Here is a 17827-nt window from a genome sequence, read left to right as displayed (position 1 = left end):
ATCTAAGTAACAAACTGTCTTAAGTGATTAAAAGGATTACACAATAGCATAAAGAGAAAAACTTTGTTCTTTTGCTTTTAAATTCCAAAATGTTGCCATAGAAAGATAAAATTTTCAAGAAAAAGTATTCCACAAAGAGCTTTTAAAGCTTCAGTAAGCGAAACTGTAATTAGGTATCAGGTTAATCAGGTAGGGAAGTGTCAACAAGACTTACTCAGAAGTGTGCAGAACGCTTAATTTAGTGCTAACCCTGACAAATGGTATGGAATTCATTCTTTCTCACCACAGTCCTTTTAACGGAAATGGCAGAATAATAAACTACATCATGAAGTAATTTCAAATGCTTTCTGCAGTTGAAAACGCACGCGCACTATGTGTGCTGGTAACACACACTCGGACACTGGGTTTTTCAAGGGGTGGGATCCAGGTAAACACTGTTTTCAGCCTTGGAGAACCGAAGCCGCCTCCCTCCACTGCCTTGATGGGGGCGCAAAAATCTCATGGAGAAAGTGTTCTTAGCTCAGAACTCCAGCACTGGACAGACTCGGAGACATCTCATCCGTCCACTTCTATCCTTGCAAGGGATTATGAAATGCAGAACCGAGTGAAAGGCTTACTGAAAACAATAATCAAAGTGTCCACAGAAAAAGCTTGATGGCCCTGCTTTTCTTCAAAACGGCAGGATTGAGGCTGCTTCCCCGGGGTCCAGATCCTGAGAGAAGCCCCCGCAGGGGAGGAAACCTCCCCAACCCGGAGAAGCGGCCGCTGTGGGCTAGGTGGCTGTGGGCTAGGTGGCGGCTCTCTTCGGCTACTCCGCGGGCCGCGGGGGCACAAGTACCTGCGAGAGGGGCCGCCCACCCCTTGGGAGACGCTACCTCGCGCGCCGGCCACCCGGGCGCCCGCATCTAGGGCGGCGCGGGCTCCCCGCTCCGCCCGGACACCCGCTGTCGCCGCCGGGAGGCTCCTCCGGCTGTGCCCCGCGACCTGCAGGCGCCCGCGGGCAGGACTGCTGGTGCCCTTCCCACCCCGGGAGGATTTGAAAGCTTTGATTATCTAATTGCAGCTGACACTAAACCGATCTTCCTGCCTCTCAACATTCTTTCGTTGGTCACACCGTTTTCAATGCAGGACCCAGTTGCGGCAGCACGAGAGCCACTTTCCTTTCCGTCTGTGTTTTTGAAAGTCAGCCAAAAGCGAAAGGGCGCGCTGCCTATTGGTTGCACGCAGACAAACCGCTGCCCTTTCCATTCCTTTGTTTTCGGGTCCTCCTCTTTCCCGCTCTTCCCCCGGAACGTCTGGCATACCAACACTAGCTATAATTTTCTAAATGAGCCCCATATGTAAATTGGCACATGTCCAGCTTCTTAATTACTTTCCTGCTTCTATCTACAAAAGATCTAAGTAGCGAACACAACCCATAGTAATCAAAGCCTCTGTTTATAAATGTACAAAGCAGCCTCCAAAACAATAGATTGCCTTTAGCACGGCCAGAAAAAGTTTTTTAAAAAGATAAAAAAGCTCACAAGTGTTTCAAGATGGAGTTACACTGCAGATAGGCAAAAACACAGTCTGAACAGAAAATTCACATTTTCTCAGAAGTTTCATAGGGTGAATCAGTGCATTTGTACACTACTCACACCTTACCAGGTAACATTTGTTGCTAATTGACGGATGGGAGCTCCCCTCCAGAATCAATACAGGAACTTAAAATCTACTTCTATTTGCATTATTTTATTAGGCGGCCAATGTTTTATTTCAGGACAAACCGTTGTTATTTAAAGAGAGCACCTGGATCCAGGGCTCCGCTTGGGCTGTCTGTCTCAAAGGGCCCCCTCCACCCACCTGTGAGGGGTGACTGAGTCTTTGGATGCCCCAGTGATGGGGGATGGGCTGAACCCGCCCCACTGTACTTGTGCTGCCTAACTGGGTCTCTACCCTCTGGAGCTGCCCCAGTCCATGAGGCCTCCTGGGGTGTCAGACCAGAATTTCTCTAACTGAAATGCTCCCAGGCCCTCTTCCTCACAAGGCTCTTTGCAGGGCTCCCCTCAGTTCCTTTCCAGTCCACACAGATGTTTCAAGGCCTCTTTTTCCCTGGCTACTCTGGGCATGCCTGTTTGAGAGCCATGTTTCCACAAGGGATGTGACCCCAGGAGTTAATCTAAATGTGGAGCCAGAGCATCAACGATTAACAGGAACTGTCCACCTGAAAATGTCTTTTTATGAACTGGAAGCCCAATATAAAGAATCTGTGCTTAAACTTACTTAAACTTGTTGAAGGGCTTCCCTTCAGCATTTGCATTATTGAACGTTGTAAGTAAAGTGGCCAGGAATTAGCTGTGCGTGCTAGAATGGAAGACCTGGCTCCCTCAGGACACGTGATAGTGCTGGCGCAAATAATGCTACAAAAACTACAACACCAATGGCGTCTCTCCAACGGTGCCCTGGGCGGACGTGGAGATGGCATGAAGCTAACACAAAGAGGGGCCAGTAGAACCCGAGATCTGGTTAAAAAAGAAAATGGAGAGCAATTTATTCTTTTTATTTTTTAAAAAGTTTTTTTGGAAGTGGACCATTCTTAGAGTCTTTACTAAATTTATTACACCATTGCTTCTGTTTTACATTTTGGTTTTTGGGCCATGAGGCATGCAGGACCTCAGGTCCTCGAGCAGGGGTTGAATCCACACCCCCTGCACCAGAAGGTGAAGTCCTAACCACCAGAAACCAGGGATGCCCCTGGAGGGAGCTTCAGACTGCTGCCTCTGGTGACCTGCAAGCCAGTCGAAGCTCAGCCTGTTCTCAAACACAGGTGGCTTTGTATCACCCTCACCCACGTTGGCCATGCGAAGTCAATAATGCCGCTGGCCACTTGTACCAGCTGCAGAGGCAACAGTCTATTTGGGTGTGTTTCCACCGCCTCTGTAGATCATGCCACAGAGGGCAAAGAACAACTTCTAACCATTAGGCTGGGAGTCAGTATATATTCTCATATACTCATATTCTTGGGAAAAACACAGAAAGTTCATGTGCTGGGCTGAAATAACTCCTAACTTTGCTTTTCTTACCATTAGAAATGGTCTGCTGTTAAATTCTTAAGGATTAGTCACTACCTTACCCCCTGCTTGGGTAATTCAATCTCAGTTCTGTTGTGACAGCCCACTCCAGTACTCTTGCCTGGAGAATCCCATGGAGGGAGGAGCCTGGTGGGCTACAGTTCATGGGGTCGCAAAGAGTCGGACACGACTGAGCGACTCCACTTTCTGTTGATCCGGCACTCATACTTTTACATTTAGTCTTAGAGGAATGCAATCATGAGTCAAACCATGTTAGTCATTTTAATGTGGACAGGCTACAGGAGTGAAGACCCTAAGACAAATGCAAATAAATACATGAAAATCTATGTATTACTTTAAAGAAGTTATAAGAGCTTTTACTTCAAGCAGTATCTAGAAAAGTTTCAATGTGGTAAGAAAATGTGGAACCCATTAACAGAATTTCAACTGGATATGAATGAATTCATTAAGTAACTTGCCCCACAAGAAAGAAAAGTTTATGAAGATTTTGTGAGTTGTTTTTGAGTTGCGGCTCTGTAATAGTGTTTCAAAGGTAGAAATAGATTTGCAGCATGTTTCAAAAGTCTCACAAGTTCCACATTCACAGCTAGCATCTGAATTTACTGAGCACTTACTACATGCAGGCCCTGTGCTGAGTATGAAGCAAACACCTCAGGTTTTCAATATAAGCTTCTTAAATCAAAACACCAAGCTATACAAGTCTGACTATACAATCTCTGTTAAGATGGGTCAGAAGACCATATTTCAGCATGGAGAGTAACCGTATATTTGACTATTAAACTGGTGGCAGTGAAGCAGATGGGATTCTAGTCAATGAATACATTTGATCATTGCTTCTCTTACTAGCTTTTTGCTGACAATCATCGACCTAAATCCTCTCTATTAGGAATTTAGCAGATGAAAGTCAAGACTATTTGAAGAGACATGGCGAAGTTGTCTAAAAATATTTTTTCCAAATAAAACCACAAAGTCATGGTTTTGAGAAATGGTGCTGCAAATACTTCAAAGTCACGCTGGAATTATTCCCCATATTAAAAGGCAGCACATGAAGGAAAAAAAAATTGTGACATGTTTCTTTTAAATTCTAATCTAATACAAGAAGCCTCTTTGCCTCTAATTACAGACCTGAATTTCACTACCATGCTAGAACCAGTGCCAATTGTTGAATTACTTGAAACAGAAAGATTTAAGAAAATAACGGAGAATCATGGCAGTTGAACACGTGGACTTTGCTCTCTTCCAAAAATTTCCCTTAAGCTCCAGTAAATAAAATTTTTTTACAGTGCTAATCCATGAGATCAAGCGGAGGGGAACAGGAGACAGGAGAGGAGAGGAGAGATGCTGACATTCTGAGGCGACCCCATGGACTATACCGAACACGGAATTCTCCAGGCCAGGATACTGGAGAGGGTAGCCTTTCCCTTCTCCAGGGAAAGCAAATGAGCAAGTGGCCAGTTCTCCTGTGAGCCCAGAGAGTGCTGGCATTGAACTGCAGGCCAGGACACCAACGAGCAGTGGGCAGCGCAGAGCCCCGGACCCCTTGGGGGCGGAGCAGGCAGCACTGCCTCGGGGTGCTCAAACACGTCAGGTAGAAACAGCTACTCCCCATAAAATGCTATTACATCCCTGCACAGAAAGCATGTGTGCAGTACGAGATGTCCTGATTACCTGGAAGAAAAGGGTTTCACTATCAGTTTTCACTGCAGGGCTCTAAAGCACCTGCTGTGATGGATGTATACAGCCTGAACGAAGATATTTAGTTTCTGGTGAGCAACAGGCTTAGCTGAGGTAGCTAAAGTGAAAGAAAGTGAAAGTCGCTCAAAAGTGAAAGAAAGTGCAAGTCGCTCAGTCATGTCCGACTCTTTGCGACCCCATGGACTATACAGAACATGGAATTCTCCAGGCCAGGATACTGGAGAGGGTAGCCTTTCCCTTCTCCAGGGGATCTTCCCAACCCAGAGATCGAACCCAGGTCTCCCGAATTGCAGGCGGATTCTTTACTAGCTGAGCCACAAGGGAAATAGCTAATGCCATCTGCAAATACACGAGAAACAAAATAAATAAGTAGGGGAAATAGAAGTAAACCTTAAAATCGAATTGAAGTGAATGTATCTATCATCAAGCTGGCTTTGCTAAGTGTACAGTAAACATGTCCATGTTTATTACTGAGCAGCAAAGGTGAAAATAGCAAACCAGTTCTCAGGTAGAAAGAGCGCTCTGGTTCTGGGTGGTTTACCTGGCTGGGGCTTGCTGGGGTGCGGCTGTGCTCCGGCTCCAGGCAGCGGGGGCGGGCTCAGCCCTGCAGGCCCAGCACCCTGGGTGGGGCTCACGCTGGTCAGGGCCCCCGCGGGCAGTGGCTGACCTCTCTTTAACAGCTGCTTCTGTTCTTGCTGGCGGAAGCGTGGAGGCACCTCGCGAGGCAGGTAACGGGCTGCAGCTGGCTGCTGGCCGCTGGCAGATGCACGTTTGCCATTGCTGCCGCTGGAGAGGGTGCTGGTGGAAGTACTGGTACTGGTGCCGCAGGTTGGGGCTGGCTTGAACAGGTCTTGGTAGGTTCTGGCACTAGAAGAACAGAAGGAAAAGACCCCGACTCCTTAGTATTATCACCGCCTTCAACCCAATCCAAACCAAAGAAAACAGAACACAAAACCGAGGAATGACAACGTAGAGCTTTGGCAGTGAACCGCACCAAAGTCAGGAGTTCCAGGCTGCAGACCCACTTTTCCTATAAATGAACCTGGATCCTGGGCTGTAGCCCGTGGCCAGTTCCCTCACCTGAAAGGCAGGCCATCAGGCTGGTCAGAGCCGCAGGTCTCCAGCATGAGCGGGAGCCAGGTTAAAGGCCCAACTCCTGGGCCCCAACCGGGAATTCATTTGGTTGGAAGGGAGGGGAAGCTGCCAGTCTGCATTTCTGTTAAGTTCTCAGGAGAGGCTGGTGCCCTGGGCCCTGGGCCCACACTTTTGAGAACCACTGCTCTCGGTCAGTATTTCTCAAAATTAAGAGATCATCAGATGTCCATGAATTTTTATATAAATCTGTTTTAATTCTGAAGAAAATTATATATATATATGTAACATTATAAAATTATTATTACCCTTTGCAATCAGCCTGTATTTCTCATCGCCCCAGTGAGTTCCACCGTCCATCCTGTGACCCCATTGTACACAGTATCCAAGGGCCTCTGCCCATGATTCTTCTGTTGCCCTGCACGGCAAACCCTCAATTCTGGATGAAGCCACTGTCCACTCTCTCCACCCTGGCTTGGACTGCTGTGCAGTCTGAAATCACTGAGAACTCCTGGGCCCTAACCTCAGGGCACCCTCAGTGCTTCCTGACCAGCCTACGATTTCCTGGGTCTGCCTGGCTCTACTACTGCTGTCGATGACTCACTGAACAACCTTCCGCTCTCAGGCGATAATGCCTTTATCTCCCGACCCCAGAAGATAAACTTGACCTTATTCTCCAGAGAAATAAAGGCCAGCGGGCCGAAGCTGCAGGTGTCAGCTCCTACAGTACACACCACGCTGCCGTCCATCCCACACTTCTGTTACTCTCCCCCCAGGCTGGCACTCTACTTCCCCGACTGCAAGACTCACATTTCTTCACGTGTTAAAATCACTTCACCAGCACATGTCTTACCATCAATAGCATGTCCCTTTCTGGGCGGCACATGAAATACTGGGGCATCTCACAGTCTGTGGTGTCAGGACATACAGATGACTCCCTCCACAGCTCTGGGTCCTGTCTCAAGGACTGCGTGTCTTCAAACCATGACACTCTCCAGAGTGGACAGAAAGGCCCAAAGCTGAAGACTGGGTCTTCCATTAATTCTTTGTTTTACAAATATTTATATTTTTTCTTCCAGGCAGACAGTAAAGAATCTGCCTGCAATGCAGGAGATCCAAATCCCTGGGTCGGGAAGATCCCCTGGGGTAGAGAATGGCAACCCTCTCCGGTATTCTTGTCTGGAAAATTCCATGGACAAAGGAGCCTGGCAGGCCACAATCCATGGGGTCGCAAAGAATGGGACACAACTGAGCAACTAACACACACAGACACTTTTTTTTCTTCCAGAGATTAGTAGATGGACATCGCTGAGTGCACAGAAGAGAAATCCGGCCCCCATGTTCATGTGGAGTAGAGGAGAGAACATTTCCAGCCAGTAACCTGCCTAGGGATTCGGCCGCCCTGCCACCAGCTCCTCCTGGTCGGCACGTGAACAGGCCCACACCGGTGCTCTCCCCGACAGCGGCGCTCCTGCTCGCCTCAACCCCACATCCCCCACCAGCACCTCCAATGGGTCCCCTCTCCTCCTGCACACTTCCTGAAGTCCTGCTTCCTCACCTGCCCTGGGCCTCTCATCCAGCTCCTCTCCCTCCTTGATGCTGAAACCCTACGGCCCCCGAGATTTCTCTGCTTGCCCCTCGGTTGTGTATCGGCGGTGACCACTCTGACCCCCTGAGCCTCTCTTCTTCGGCCTTCACGACGCTGGAAGTCCATTCTCAGAGTTCCTCTGACCTCTGCAGCCACTCTTTCTTGCTCCCAGTGACAGGCTGCTTCCTCCTTCTCTGAAGTTCCGCTGCAAACTCTCATCCTGGGTCATCTATCTACTCCCGCTTCATTCATCAATCCTGTGGTGATGGTCTAAGCCCTTGAGGGCCGTTGGATATCAATATCGATATGGACATCAATGGGCACTTCAAAGTCAGCATGTCCCAAACACTCATCAGCTTTCTCACCTTGGCAGTGTTTTAGGGGTTCTTCCTGACTCAGGGATCGAACCTGCATCTCTTGCTTTGCAGGCAGATTCTTTACCGTCTGAGCAACAAAATAATGCATAAAGCAGTTGATCATATCTCAAGATTCAACAAAACATGGTAATTCCTAGTCATTCTTTAAATATCAGATTAAATGTTACTTCCCTTGAGAACCTTCCCTGACTCAGCCAGGGCAATCTAGGTGCTTCCGGAACATTCATAGTTCCCTGTATTTGCCACAGCATTTGGCATGGTATATTGCTTAGATGAACATCCATTATATAAATATATATATATTTTTTTTTTTTTTAAAGAAAGTGATAAAATCTATTATAGGGTGATTTTAAATGTAAAGGGGACCTTCAAATATATTTTCAAATATATTTTTTCCTGACATTGGCTTTTAGCTAACTAAGATGGCAGCAGTACCTAAGTATTTACCCAAATGAATGAAAAGTTTATGTCTGCACACAAAAACCTCTACAGGAATGTTTATAGCAGTTTTATTCATAATGGCCCCAAACTGGAAGCAACCAAGATATTCTTCTATAGGCGAGCAGATAAAACAGACTGTGGTGTATCCATACAATGGACTGTTAGTGTTAAAAAGAAATGAGCTCTCAATCCATGAAAAAAGAAATGGAGGAACATTAAATGCATATTATCAGGTAAAAGAAGCCAGTCTGGAAAGGCCACATGCTCTGATTCCTACCATAGAACGTTCTGGGAAAAGGCAAAACTACAGAGACCATAAGGGCTTCTTCAGTGGTTGAGAGGGGCCTGGGGCGGGGGGAGGGATGCGCAGGCCGGGTGCGGGAGTCACCTGGGGGTGGGCAATGGCACGGTGGTCCTGTAAGAGTGGGCACGTGGTGCGATGGCAGTGGGTGACAGGGGGTAATAGTGGGGTTCTGTAACAGTGGACACACAACATTAGGCATTTGAAAACCCATCAAACTGTACACACAGAGGGTGAACTCACAGGTAAACTGTGCACTTTAGTTAATAATAACTATCAATACTGGCTCAACAGCTGTAACAAAGGCCTGACACCAAGGCAAGATGTCAAGCACGGGGAAATGGAGAGTGGGTTGGGGGTGGAGAGATGGAACATGTGGGAACTCTTTATTTTCTGCTCAGTCTCTCTGTAAACCTAAAACTGCTCTTAAAACAAAAGAAAATAGAGTCTATTAGTTAAAAAGACAAAAAAAAAAAAAGAGAGAGAGAGTTCTACCTGCCCTTGTTACAAGACCCCATTTCTCTTTTGTCATAACAGACACTGGCTGGCCAGCTACTACCAAAGTCAAGGTGCTTCCACCTGCCATCCATCTCGTCTGTTCAAAGGCTGGAAACAAAGAAAACCTACCCAAACACAAAACCTGGAGGAAACAACTGGCAAGGACTCAAAAGCAGCAGGAACCTAAGGACCCACCCCGTCCTCCCCTCGCCCACACAGAGCCCGTGAGGCCCAAGTCTGCACTGCCCATATTAATGTGGCAGCCACTAACCACGTGGCCGCTGAGCACGCAATGTGAGAACCAAGATGTGCTGGTGGTAGACTCACATGCATTTCAAAGAGTCAGTGCACAAAAATCTCATTCATTTTTATCTTGATCTCGCATTGAAATGATAAAAATTTTTTAAATATGTTGAATTAAAAATATTAAGTAATCTCACCTATTTGTTTTTAAATCTTAAAATGTTGCTACTACTATCGGGCAACTAACAATCTCAACTGATTGAGAATCTTAAATTCTGGGTCTGTTCTTATAATACAGATAAATCAAACGGTCAGGTTTTGACTAGCCACGCATGCTCTTCAGAGCCAAATTTCTCCATCTATCACTCCCCAAAGACGTACGGCTAGGGTGTCGAAGCAATCCTGATGTTCCTCTTCTCAAACGGGCCCAGATCTAAGGGTCCACAGACCAGTCCACCCTACACATCACTATTTTCACAGTAGAACGCATTAAGGCAAGGGGAATTGTAGCTTGATTTATATGGATCGGCAACAAATGATTTGTCTTATTTAGGAAAAAAAAATTAGAGCGGCAGCCAGTGAATAACTGTATAGCAAACAAAGAACTTCCAGCAAGCTCAATGTTACGTGAGGGTGACACCTGCTGGTGAAAAAGCAGGGCGTTAAATCCTTATATAAGACAGCAAGTCCTTTCAACAAATTTTCTTTCCAAGAAAGAGTTTTCTGCTTTTGGGTAAAAATCTCAGAGGAAAATGTCACACCAGAGTCCAAACAGTTTACAAATTGCTACGACTGCTTTTCCAAAACAACCGCCACTGTACGGGCAGGAAGTTCAGACTGTCCCTTGAGTGCCCTGGGGACTAAGCTTTGGCACTACACTCTGCCATCTCTAGGAGACCAAGACAGAAGGCACTGCCCTGCTGACCCAGCCTGCTTAACTTTTATTCCACTCTGGACTCCCCAGTCCTGTCTTCTGCTTCTCTAGTCATTTTCCACGGCCTGAGCCGCCAGTACTGCCATCTGGACCCCCACCTCCACCCAGGCCCCCCGGGCTTCCTTTCACTATGCTATCCACACCTCTGAATCATCCCAAACTTCAGTGTGGTTTCCAGACTGCCTAAAGTTGCAGGCTCAGAAAGCTGACGGGTTCTGTTCCTACTTAAGCAATTCAAAGCCAAGCTCCTGCTGCTGCTAACGTGCCTCTTGTAATCTACCAGTCTGCCCAAAGCCCCCTTACCCTGTTTCAAGCTTTCCCTGCATTTTCCAAATCCTTCTCTCAGTTTCCTACTGGGACTCTAGGTACTGAGACCAAAGCTACTCATCCATTTACACACACGAAGGCTTTCCAGAGCCCAGCTCCATGTGCTGGGACCTTCCAGTGGACACAAATGTGGACTCCCACCTCCCCAGGCCCTTTGCTCACATCTTAGCAGGGGGAGACGACTGATGAACAAGATGCCTATTAAGCCAAGTGGTCACCAGAAGGTGCTAAGTGCTGTGGAAAACGAGGAAAGCCAGGCAGGGTACATGGGGCTAAAGCTGACTTTCCTCCTGCTGTCTGCCACCAGCGTCACCCCCACAGGTGTCACTATCCTCATTTATCCTCTCTAAATTTACTTATTTAGGAAATATTTAATGAGTGCCTATTTTGCACTCCTAGGCACTGAAATATTTAATGAGTGCCTATTTGCACTCCTAGGCACTGAGTGCACTGAGGAAAATATTTAATGAGTGCCTATTTTGCTGAGTGCACTGAGTGCACTGAGGAAAATATTTAATGAGTGCCTATTTTGCACTCCTAGGCACTGAGTATTTAATGAGTGCCTATTTGCACTCCTAGGCACTGAAATATTTAATGAGTGCCTATTTGCACTCCTAGGCACTGAGTGCACTGAGGAAAACAGATATAGTTCCTGTAAGATACTAACTTAAAAATGATTCCACAAGTAAACAGTTACAAGCTGCCACACGCATGATAAACATGTGGGACAAAAGAACCTCACTGGGGTTAGGGACTCAGAGAAAGCTCCGCTGAGGAAGTGACCGCTAAGCCGGGCCAGCGGAGCTTGTCTGCAAGCTCATTCCCAACCAGCCTGGACAGGGCATGGGAAGATCTTGAAATGGGAAAATGCTTCCGTGCCTTGAAGGCCTGAGACAAGGCTGGTGAGGCTGGAGTTCAGCGCTCAGGGGAGGGCTCCTGGATGCCAGGCTGGAGAGGCAGGTGGAGTCTTTGTAGACATTCTGGATCCCATCGCTTGGCCATTGGCCGGAAGAGCACTCAGGGGCAGCCTGGTGGAGGGCGACCCTGTGGTCCTCGCTGCAGGGCACAGACAAGCCTGGAGCCTCTGGTTTCGGGCAGAAGTTCTCCGAGGACAGGCTCCTCTGATTACAAACTCATGGAGAGTCCAGGATGCTGTGACTGCAACTGGTTGTTTAAACTCCACAAGCAGGTGACCTTGATCAAGAACGGACTGTACGGGCCCCAGAGCCAGGAGTTGTGAGCTAATGAACAGCCATCCTGGCATTTTAAAAGCCTTACAAGAGCCCCCCACCGACCAGCACACCAACCACAGGCCAGCAGGGGCCAGTCCACAGCTGCAAGGATCCAGCAGCGACCTGACTGCCCTCTGTCCATCGTCCCAGCTCCAAGTGTGAGCACCGCCCTGGAGATGGTGGAGGCTTTTGCACGGGGTCCCGGTTCCCAATCACTGTCTCAGTGGCAGCTTCCTGCTGGCTGGGCTGCAGCAGTGGCACAGTGCTCTTGAAGTCAGTGAGGCCTGCAGGGCCGCCTGCCTTTTCCCCTGGGAGCAGCTCTTCTGGAGGGCCCTCTGGGGAGTCATACCTGCCTCCCAGCCTAGGGCAGTCCCTCCAACGACTGTATAAGCACCCAATTCTCTGCACCTAAACTCATTTCTCCTTAATATAGCTAGAGTGGTTTCTATATCCTTCAATTCAGCTTTGGTGAAGAGCACAATCCACTCCCTCGCCCCCAGCAAGCAGTACATTTAAATCTTTCACTCACCTAGACAGCATCACAGTATATGCTATGAGCTAGATATTCAACAACTGTTCCCTTCTAACAGCATTTCCTATAATGGGACTTACCTACATATACCTAGATTAAAGTCTCACAGGCTACCTCCATTAGTCCAAGGTACACTGACAAGCAGTCATGCAATGGATTAGAGAGGTATATTTTAAAAGTAAGCTTTTATAGGTAAATGTTGACTAGAGGGACCTTTTAACCTACACGTTTCAACACGTCTTGCTTCTGAAATTTGGATGCATCTTACTACTGGTGTATAAACTTAATATAGTTTCCTCATTCACCTGCCAACTCCATCAATAAGACAGTATTAAATCCATGGTATGCCATATATATATATATATATATCCCACCTCCACCCCCCCACCACGCTGCTCGACTTATGGGATCTTAGTTCTCTAGTGAGGGACTGAACTGGCACCCGAGGTAGTGAAGGCTTGGAGTCCTAATCACTGGACTGCCAGGGAATTTCCATTATGTTCTACCTATAATTGATGGTATCTTAGTACTTAAGACAGTAAGTTTTTGTACGATAAAGCAAAGAATTTCTCTTATGCACAGACACCACACAATGACAAGAAACGGAAAAATATTTTAAAACCTTGCATTAATTTCAGCCATTTCGGAATATATACTCAAACATTCAGGGTTTTAAATTTAGTGAAATACGTATGTTAACTATTGGCAAACGGGACTATGAAAGAGAACTATTCTCCCGTGCTGAAACAGTCAGAGATTCCAGGGAATATTTTCATTACTACAGTCACTTCTGCAATCGACACAGCAACAAACACTGCAGGGAGAAGTTCCCTGAGAACAATGAGATGCGAGCTGAAGACAGCGAGAGCAACGAGGGTCCATCTGCTGTGTTTGTCGCAGTCCCAGTGGGATACAGAGCAGAGGCCTTCTGTTTGTTCTGTTGATGGCTTCTGGCTGATCTGTCACTATGGCAACTTTTAGAGCCCAACTCAAAATGAGCACAAACTCATTAGCTACTAACTACATTAACTTAGTGTCTGCTGCTAATGAGAAATGCTGTTCAGAGATATTTTCTATTCTAATGTATTACAATTACCTCTCTAAAAGGTATTAAATTGAATTAAATGCTACTCATAATATATCACACTGGATAATACAAATGGTACAGCAGAATTACTTTAATAATGACTATTAACAATAAGAATCATTTCATTAAAAGGTCACCATGTTTTGGTCCTTGGATTCTTCCACTCTGAGAAAATGTAATATCAGTCATACAGGCAAACATTTCTAGGTTCTTTTAAACACTGGCCAGCTGATTCAGAAAATCAAAATAGAAAACTTTGATAATAGCCTGTTAAAGCCAAGCAGCCAATACAGCAATTACCACATATTGGCTTTTAATTAATTAATTTTGGCTGTGCTGGGTCTTCGTTGCTGTGCAGGGTCTCTATTTGTGGCGAGCAGTAGGATACACTCTAGGTGCGGTGTGCGGGCTTCTCGTTACCGTGGCTTTTCTTGTTGCGGAGCACAGGCTCTAGGCACTCAGGCTGGAGGGCACAGGCTCAGCAGCTGCGGTGCGCAGGGTGAGCTGCCCCGAGGCATGTGGACTCTTCTCAGATCAGGGGTGGAACCTGTTTCCCCTGCACTGGCAGGCGGATTCTCAACCACTGGACTACCAGGGAAGCCCTGGCTTTTCTATAACCTCAATACCGACCATCGCTTGAAACACTTCTCAAAGAGGCGACACACAGGACAGACTCGAAGGGTAAAGAAGTCTGGGGAGTGTGCAAGTCCAAGTCTGACCTCTCTCTCCGTGTGGAATCATCCCAAGCAGAACAAGCTCTAGGAGCAAACAGTGAATCTGAGATCGCATAAAACAGAGGCTTCTACGGGATTATGTCTCACCTGTGTTCTCCCAGGACGTGCATATTGCCTTGTGCAAGAGGGTTGCGTGCATGTGTGTTAATAAGTAAATTGTGGGAATGAATTTATTCACACAACAGAAACAGACTCACAGACATAGCAAACAAACTTATGGCTACCAAAGAGGAAAGGGGCAGAGGGGGAGATAAATTAGGAGTTTGGGATTAGCAGATGCAAACTACTACACATAAAACAGATAAATAACAGGGCCCTGCTGGATAGCACAGGGAACTATATTCAGTATCTTGTAATAACCTATAAAGGACAATCATCTGAAAAAGAAAAAAAAACATGTATAACTCAACCACTTTGCTGTACACTTGAAACACTAGATCAACTCTTCTTCAATAAGATAAATAAATCGTGGAATAGCACTAATCTCGAGTTGCTTTTCTCCCTCCAAGTGCAGAATCCTGCAACCTGCCAGAAGAGGGAGCCCCAGTTAACGACTCCAACACGTAGTCAGAGAAGGCAAGGGGGGCGGAAGGAAAACCTGACCACACTGACTACTCATTTTGAGAAGCCTCCAGACTGCTCTCACGTCCTGGTCCTCACCGACCACTTTGGTCCCCATCCACCACCTCTCCTCCCCTTGCTGATGGCTCTTAGGCCCTGCGGCCTTCAGTCTGTTTGGGGTCCAGCCAGCCTCTGTGAGAACGCTGACCCCTCTGTATGGGGGAGCCCTCTGCCCTTTCTTTCCTCTCTCGGGCCTGGGTTCCCAGTCATCCTTCGGATCTCAGTGAAGCAGCACTCAGGACACCCCTCCTAATCCCAGCCTCATACAGGTTTCTGAGTTCTATGCTCTCATGATCAACATTCCTCTCCTTCGGGGAGGTCAGTCACGACACAGGTAGCATCGTGACTGATGCTTACATCCACTCCCTACAAGACTCTAAGTCCCAGGAGAGTGTGAAACAGATCTATTTTTAAAATCTTTTTCTCGACACAGTGAACAGCATGGTGCCAGGCAAATACAAGGTGTTCAACAGATACCTGCTGGATCAAATGGTTACTAGCCCAGTTGGTCTCTGACTTCTGCCCATTCTATCTTCATGACCCCTTCCTTCCTCCCTACTCTCTCCACTTAGCATCTGGAGGCTGGACTAGGCAGTGGTCTAGCTGTACCCACTGCCTCTAGCCCTCTCTCCAACTGTTTAACCCATCTTCAATCTGGCACTTTCAGTGACCTTTCTAAAATATAAGCTCATGCTGTCACGCCCCCACTTAAAACTCTCCAGTGACGCTCTTTTTCGGTCAGACAGGCTCAAGCCTGATAGATGGGTGTGGGATGACTGAGACAAGCATCTCACCTCATTCTGGTGTCCACAGCTAAGCCAGGTGCCAGGCAGGGGGGCGGTCCAGCTCCAGCAGGTATTTATCTCACTCTCAATCAGTATTGCCCTTTCCCCCAGTTTTCTCATTTGTTTTTAGTAAGATAACCTTAAAGATTATCTTTTCTTATAGAAATATAAACACTGGATGAAAAGATGATCAAATGAATGTAACTTAACATCTTTTCAGGTAGAAGATGGGGGATAAATAAAACACAACACCCGGAACACTTTATTGCATTCACTTGCTTATAAATCCATTGCTTATGTAGTTAACGCCTACTATTAGTATCTTGATTTGAGAACAGAGACCTTATCTCTGCTGTCTGCTAGGTATTTATAAACTATCAAATTAATTAGTGAACTAACTTGACAACTCTAGGTAATATAATGTGACTAATATTTAGCTCATTTATTAATGAATCTTTAGTAGGCATGTCAAAAGCTGAGTAAAATGTGATCATACTGGAAGTGCATATTTACTGATATAACTATCATAGAAATAACTGCACACACAGAAAAAAAGGGGAAATGACTGAGGTATGCAGAAAACTAAGCTTCACTGATGGGACTTTCTGCCCAACTCTAGACGCCAGTTTAATATTATAAACCCATCTAGAGCCAAAGAGCAAGTAACTCAGAAAGTAGAGGCAAAATATTAGAATATACATTCACCAAAGAAGATACACAGATGGCAAAAAAGCACATAAAGGTAATGTCCAACATCATTAGCCAGTAGGGAAATGCAAATCAAACCCACAAAGAAATACCACATCTATTAGAAAGGCTAAAATTGTGAAGACTGACTTTCCAAGTGTTGATGAGGATTCAAAGAACTGTGAAATGAGACAATCACTGTGGAAAGTTCTGCAGTTTCTTGAAAAGTCAAACACCCATCTACCAGAAGATCCAGCCACTCTACTCCCAGGCATTTACCAAAGGAAAACGAAAGAACATTCATTCATATAGAGACTTGCACATGAATGTGCACAGGCACTTTATTTTATCATGGCTAAAAACTGAAAACAACTCAAATGTCCATGAACAGATGAATGGATAAAGAAACCGTGAAAAATTCAACAATGGAATACTACTCAGCAACGAAAGGGAATGACCTCCCGATGCAGTAACAGGGATGGCAGTCATGACAGCAGGCTGAGTGAGAGCAGCCAAGGGTGCATGTGGCATGACTCTGTTCATGTAGCAGTCTAGGAAACCTCCTGTGGTGACAGAAAGCAGACCAGTGTCTGCCCAGAGACTGAGGAAAGAGGAAGGAGAGATGGGCTGGGAGAGGGCACAGGGGTGCTTTCAGGGATGATGGATGCTATCTTGATTTCGGGAACGGTTTCACAGGTGTGCACAAGCCAATGTTTATTAAACTATTCTCTTTAAATACACACAGTTTACTGTGTGTCAACTATAACCCAATAAAACTCTTGCAAAAAAAAAAAAAAAGAAGCAATCTGGGTAAACAAATTACTTCTCAGAAAGCAGATTGCAAGCTTCCCTTAGAGCTATATATTATACCTTTATGCCTGGAGACTGTCTTTTATGTTTAATGTGTCAGGGAAACTATGCTGAACAGAGATGTGGACTTTCAGGTCACCTGAGGCCTATGCAGAAGATGCAGTTAAAGGGACTTGTAAAAGAAAACATAAATTATCATCAGGTTTACTTCCTTTCTTCTAAAATTTGATCAAGAAAGTATATGTGTGTGTGCGTGTGTGTATAAAATCTCTTAGTTTTTTTTTTCCTAATAATTTTTATCTGTTTAAATTGCCTACATATTTAGGGGACAAATACCACAGCTTAATACACTTTCCTTTGTTCCCACAGAAAAAAAATGTTCATGCATTTATTGTATCTTCCTTTCCCTAGGGATTTAATAGTAAAATTAAATAATTCCTTTAAACATAGAACAACACAGATGAAGAATGACATAGCTAATGTTAAAAGTCCTGTAAGATATCATCCTATAAAGATCCCTCACATAACAAATGTCTTAGGAATTTTTCCAGCCTTATTTGAAAATGTCCTAAGTTATTTTTTTAACTGATCTAGTACTGATGATAGATACACAGTACCTGCATCTCCAGGCCCTTCATATGGGAAACTATGTAATTGACAACCAGAGGGTGAAGATTCTAGTTCCAGTTTTGTTACTAACTAGCTGTCAAAACTTGTACAAATCATTTCACCTCTTTGAATCTCATTTCCCATCTAACACAGGAGTTGGATA

The 17827-nt window shown here is 45.8% G+C and overlaps 1 long non-coding RNA gene across 1 annotated transcript; it reads left to right on the top strand.

Moving 5' to 3' along the window:
* The first annotated feature begins 8359 nt into the window (after nucleotides 1-8359).
* LOC138992067 (uncharacterized) lies at nucleotides 8360-9502 on the top strand. The gene is made up of 2 exons (XR_011467893.1): nucleotides 8360-8497; nucleotides 9103-9502. It is a non-coding gene; the product is annotated as an uncharacterized lncRNA (long non-coding RNA).
* Nucleotides 9503-17827: the final 8325 nt, after the last annotated feature.

This window comes from Bos mutus, chromosome 19 (genome assembly GCF_027580195.1).
Source record: "Bos mutus isolate GX-2022 chromosome 19, NWIPB_WYAK_1.1, whole genome shotgun sequence".
NCBI lineage: Eukaryota > Metazoa > Chordata > Mammalia > Artiodactyla > Bovidae > Bos > Bos mutus.
This window is presented reverse-complemented; position numbering and strand designations above follow the sequence as displayed.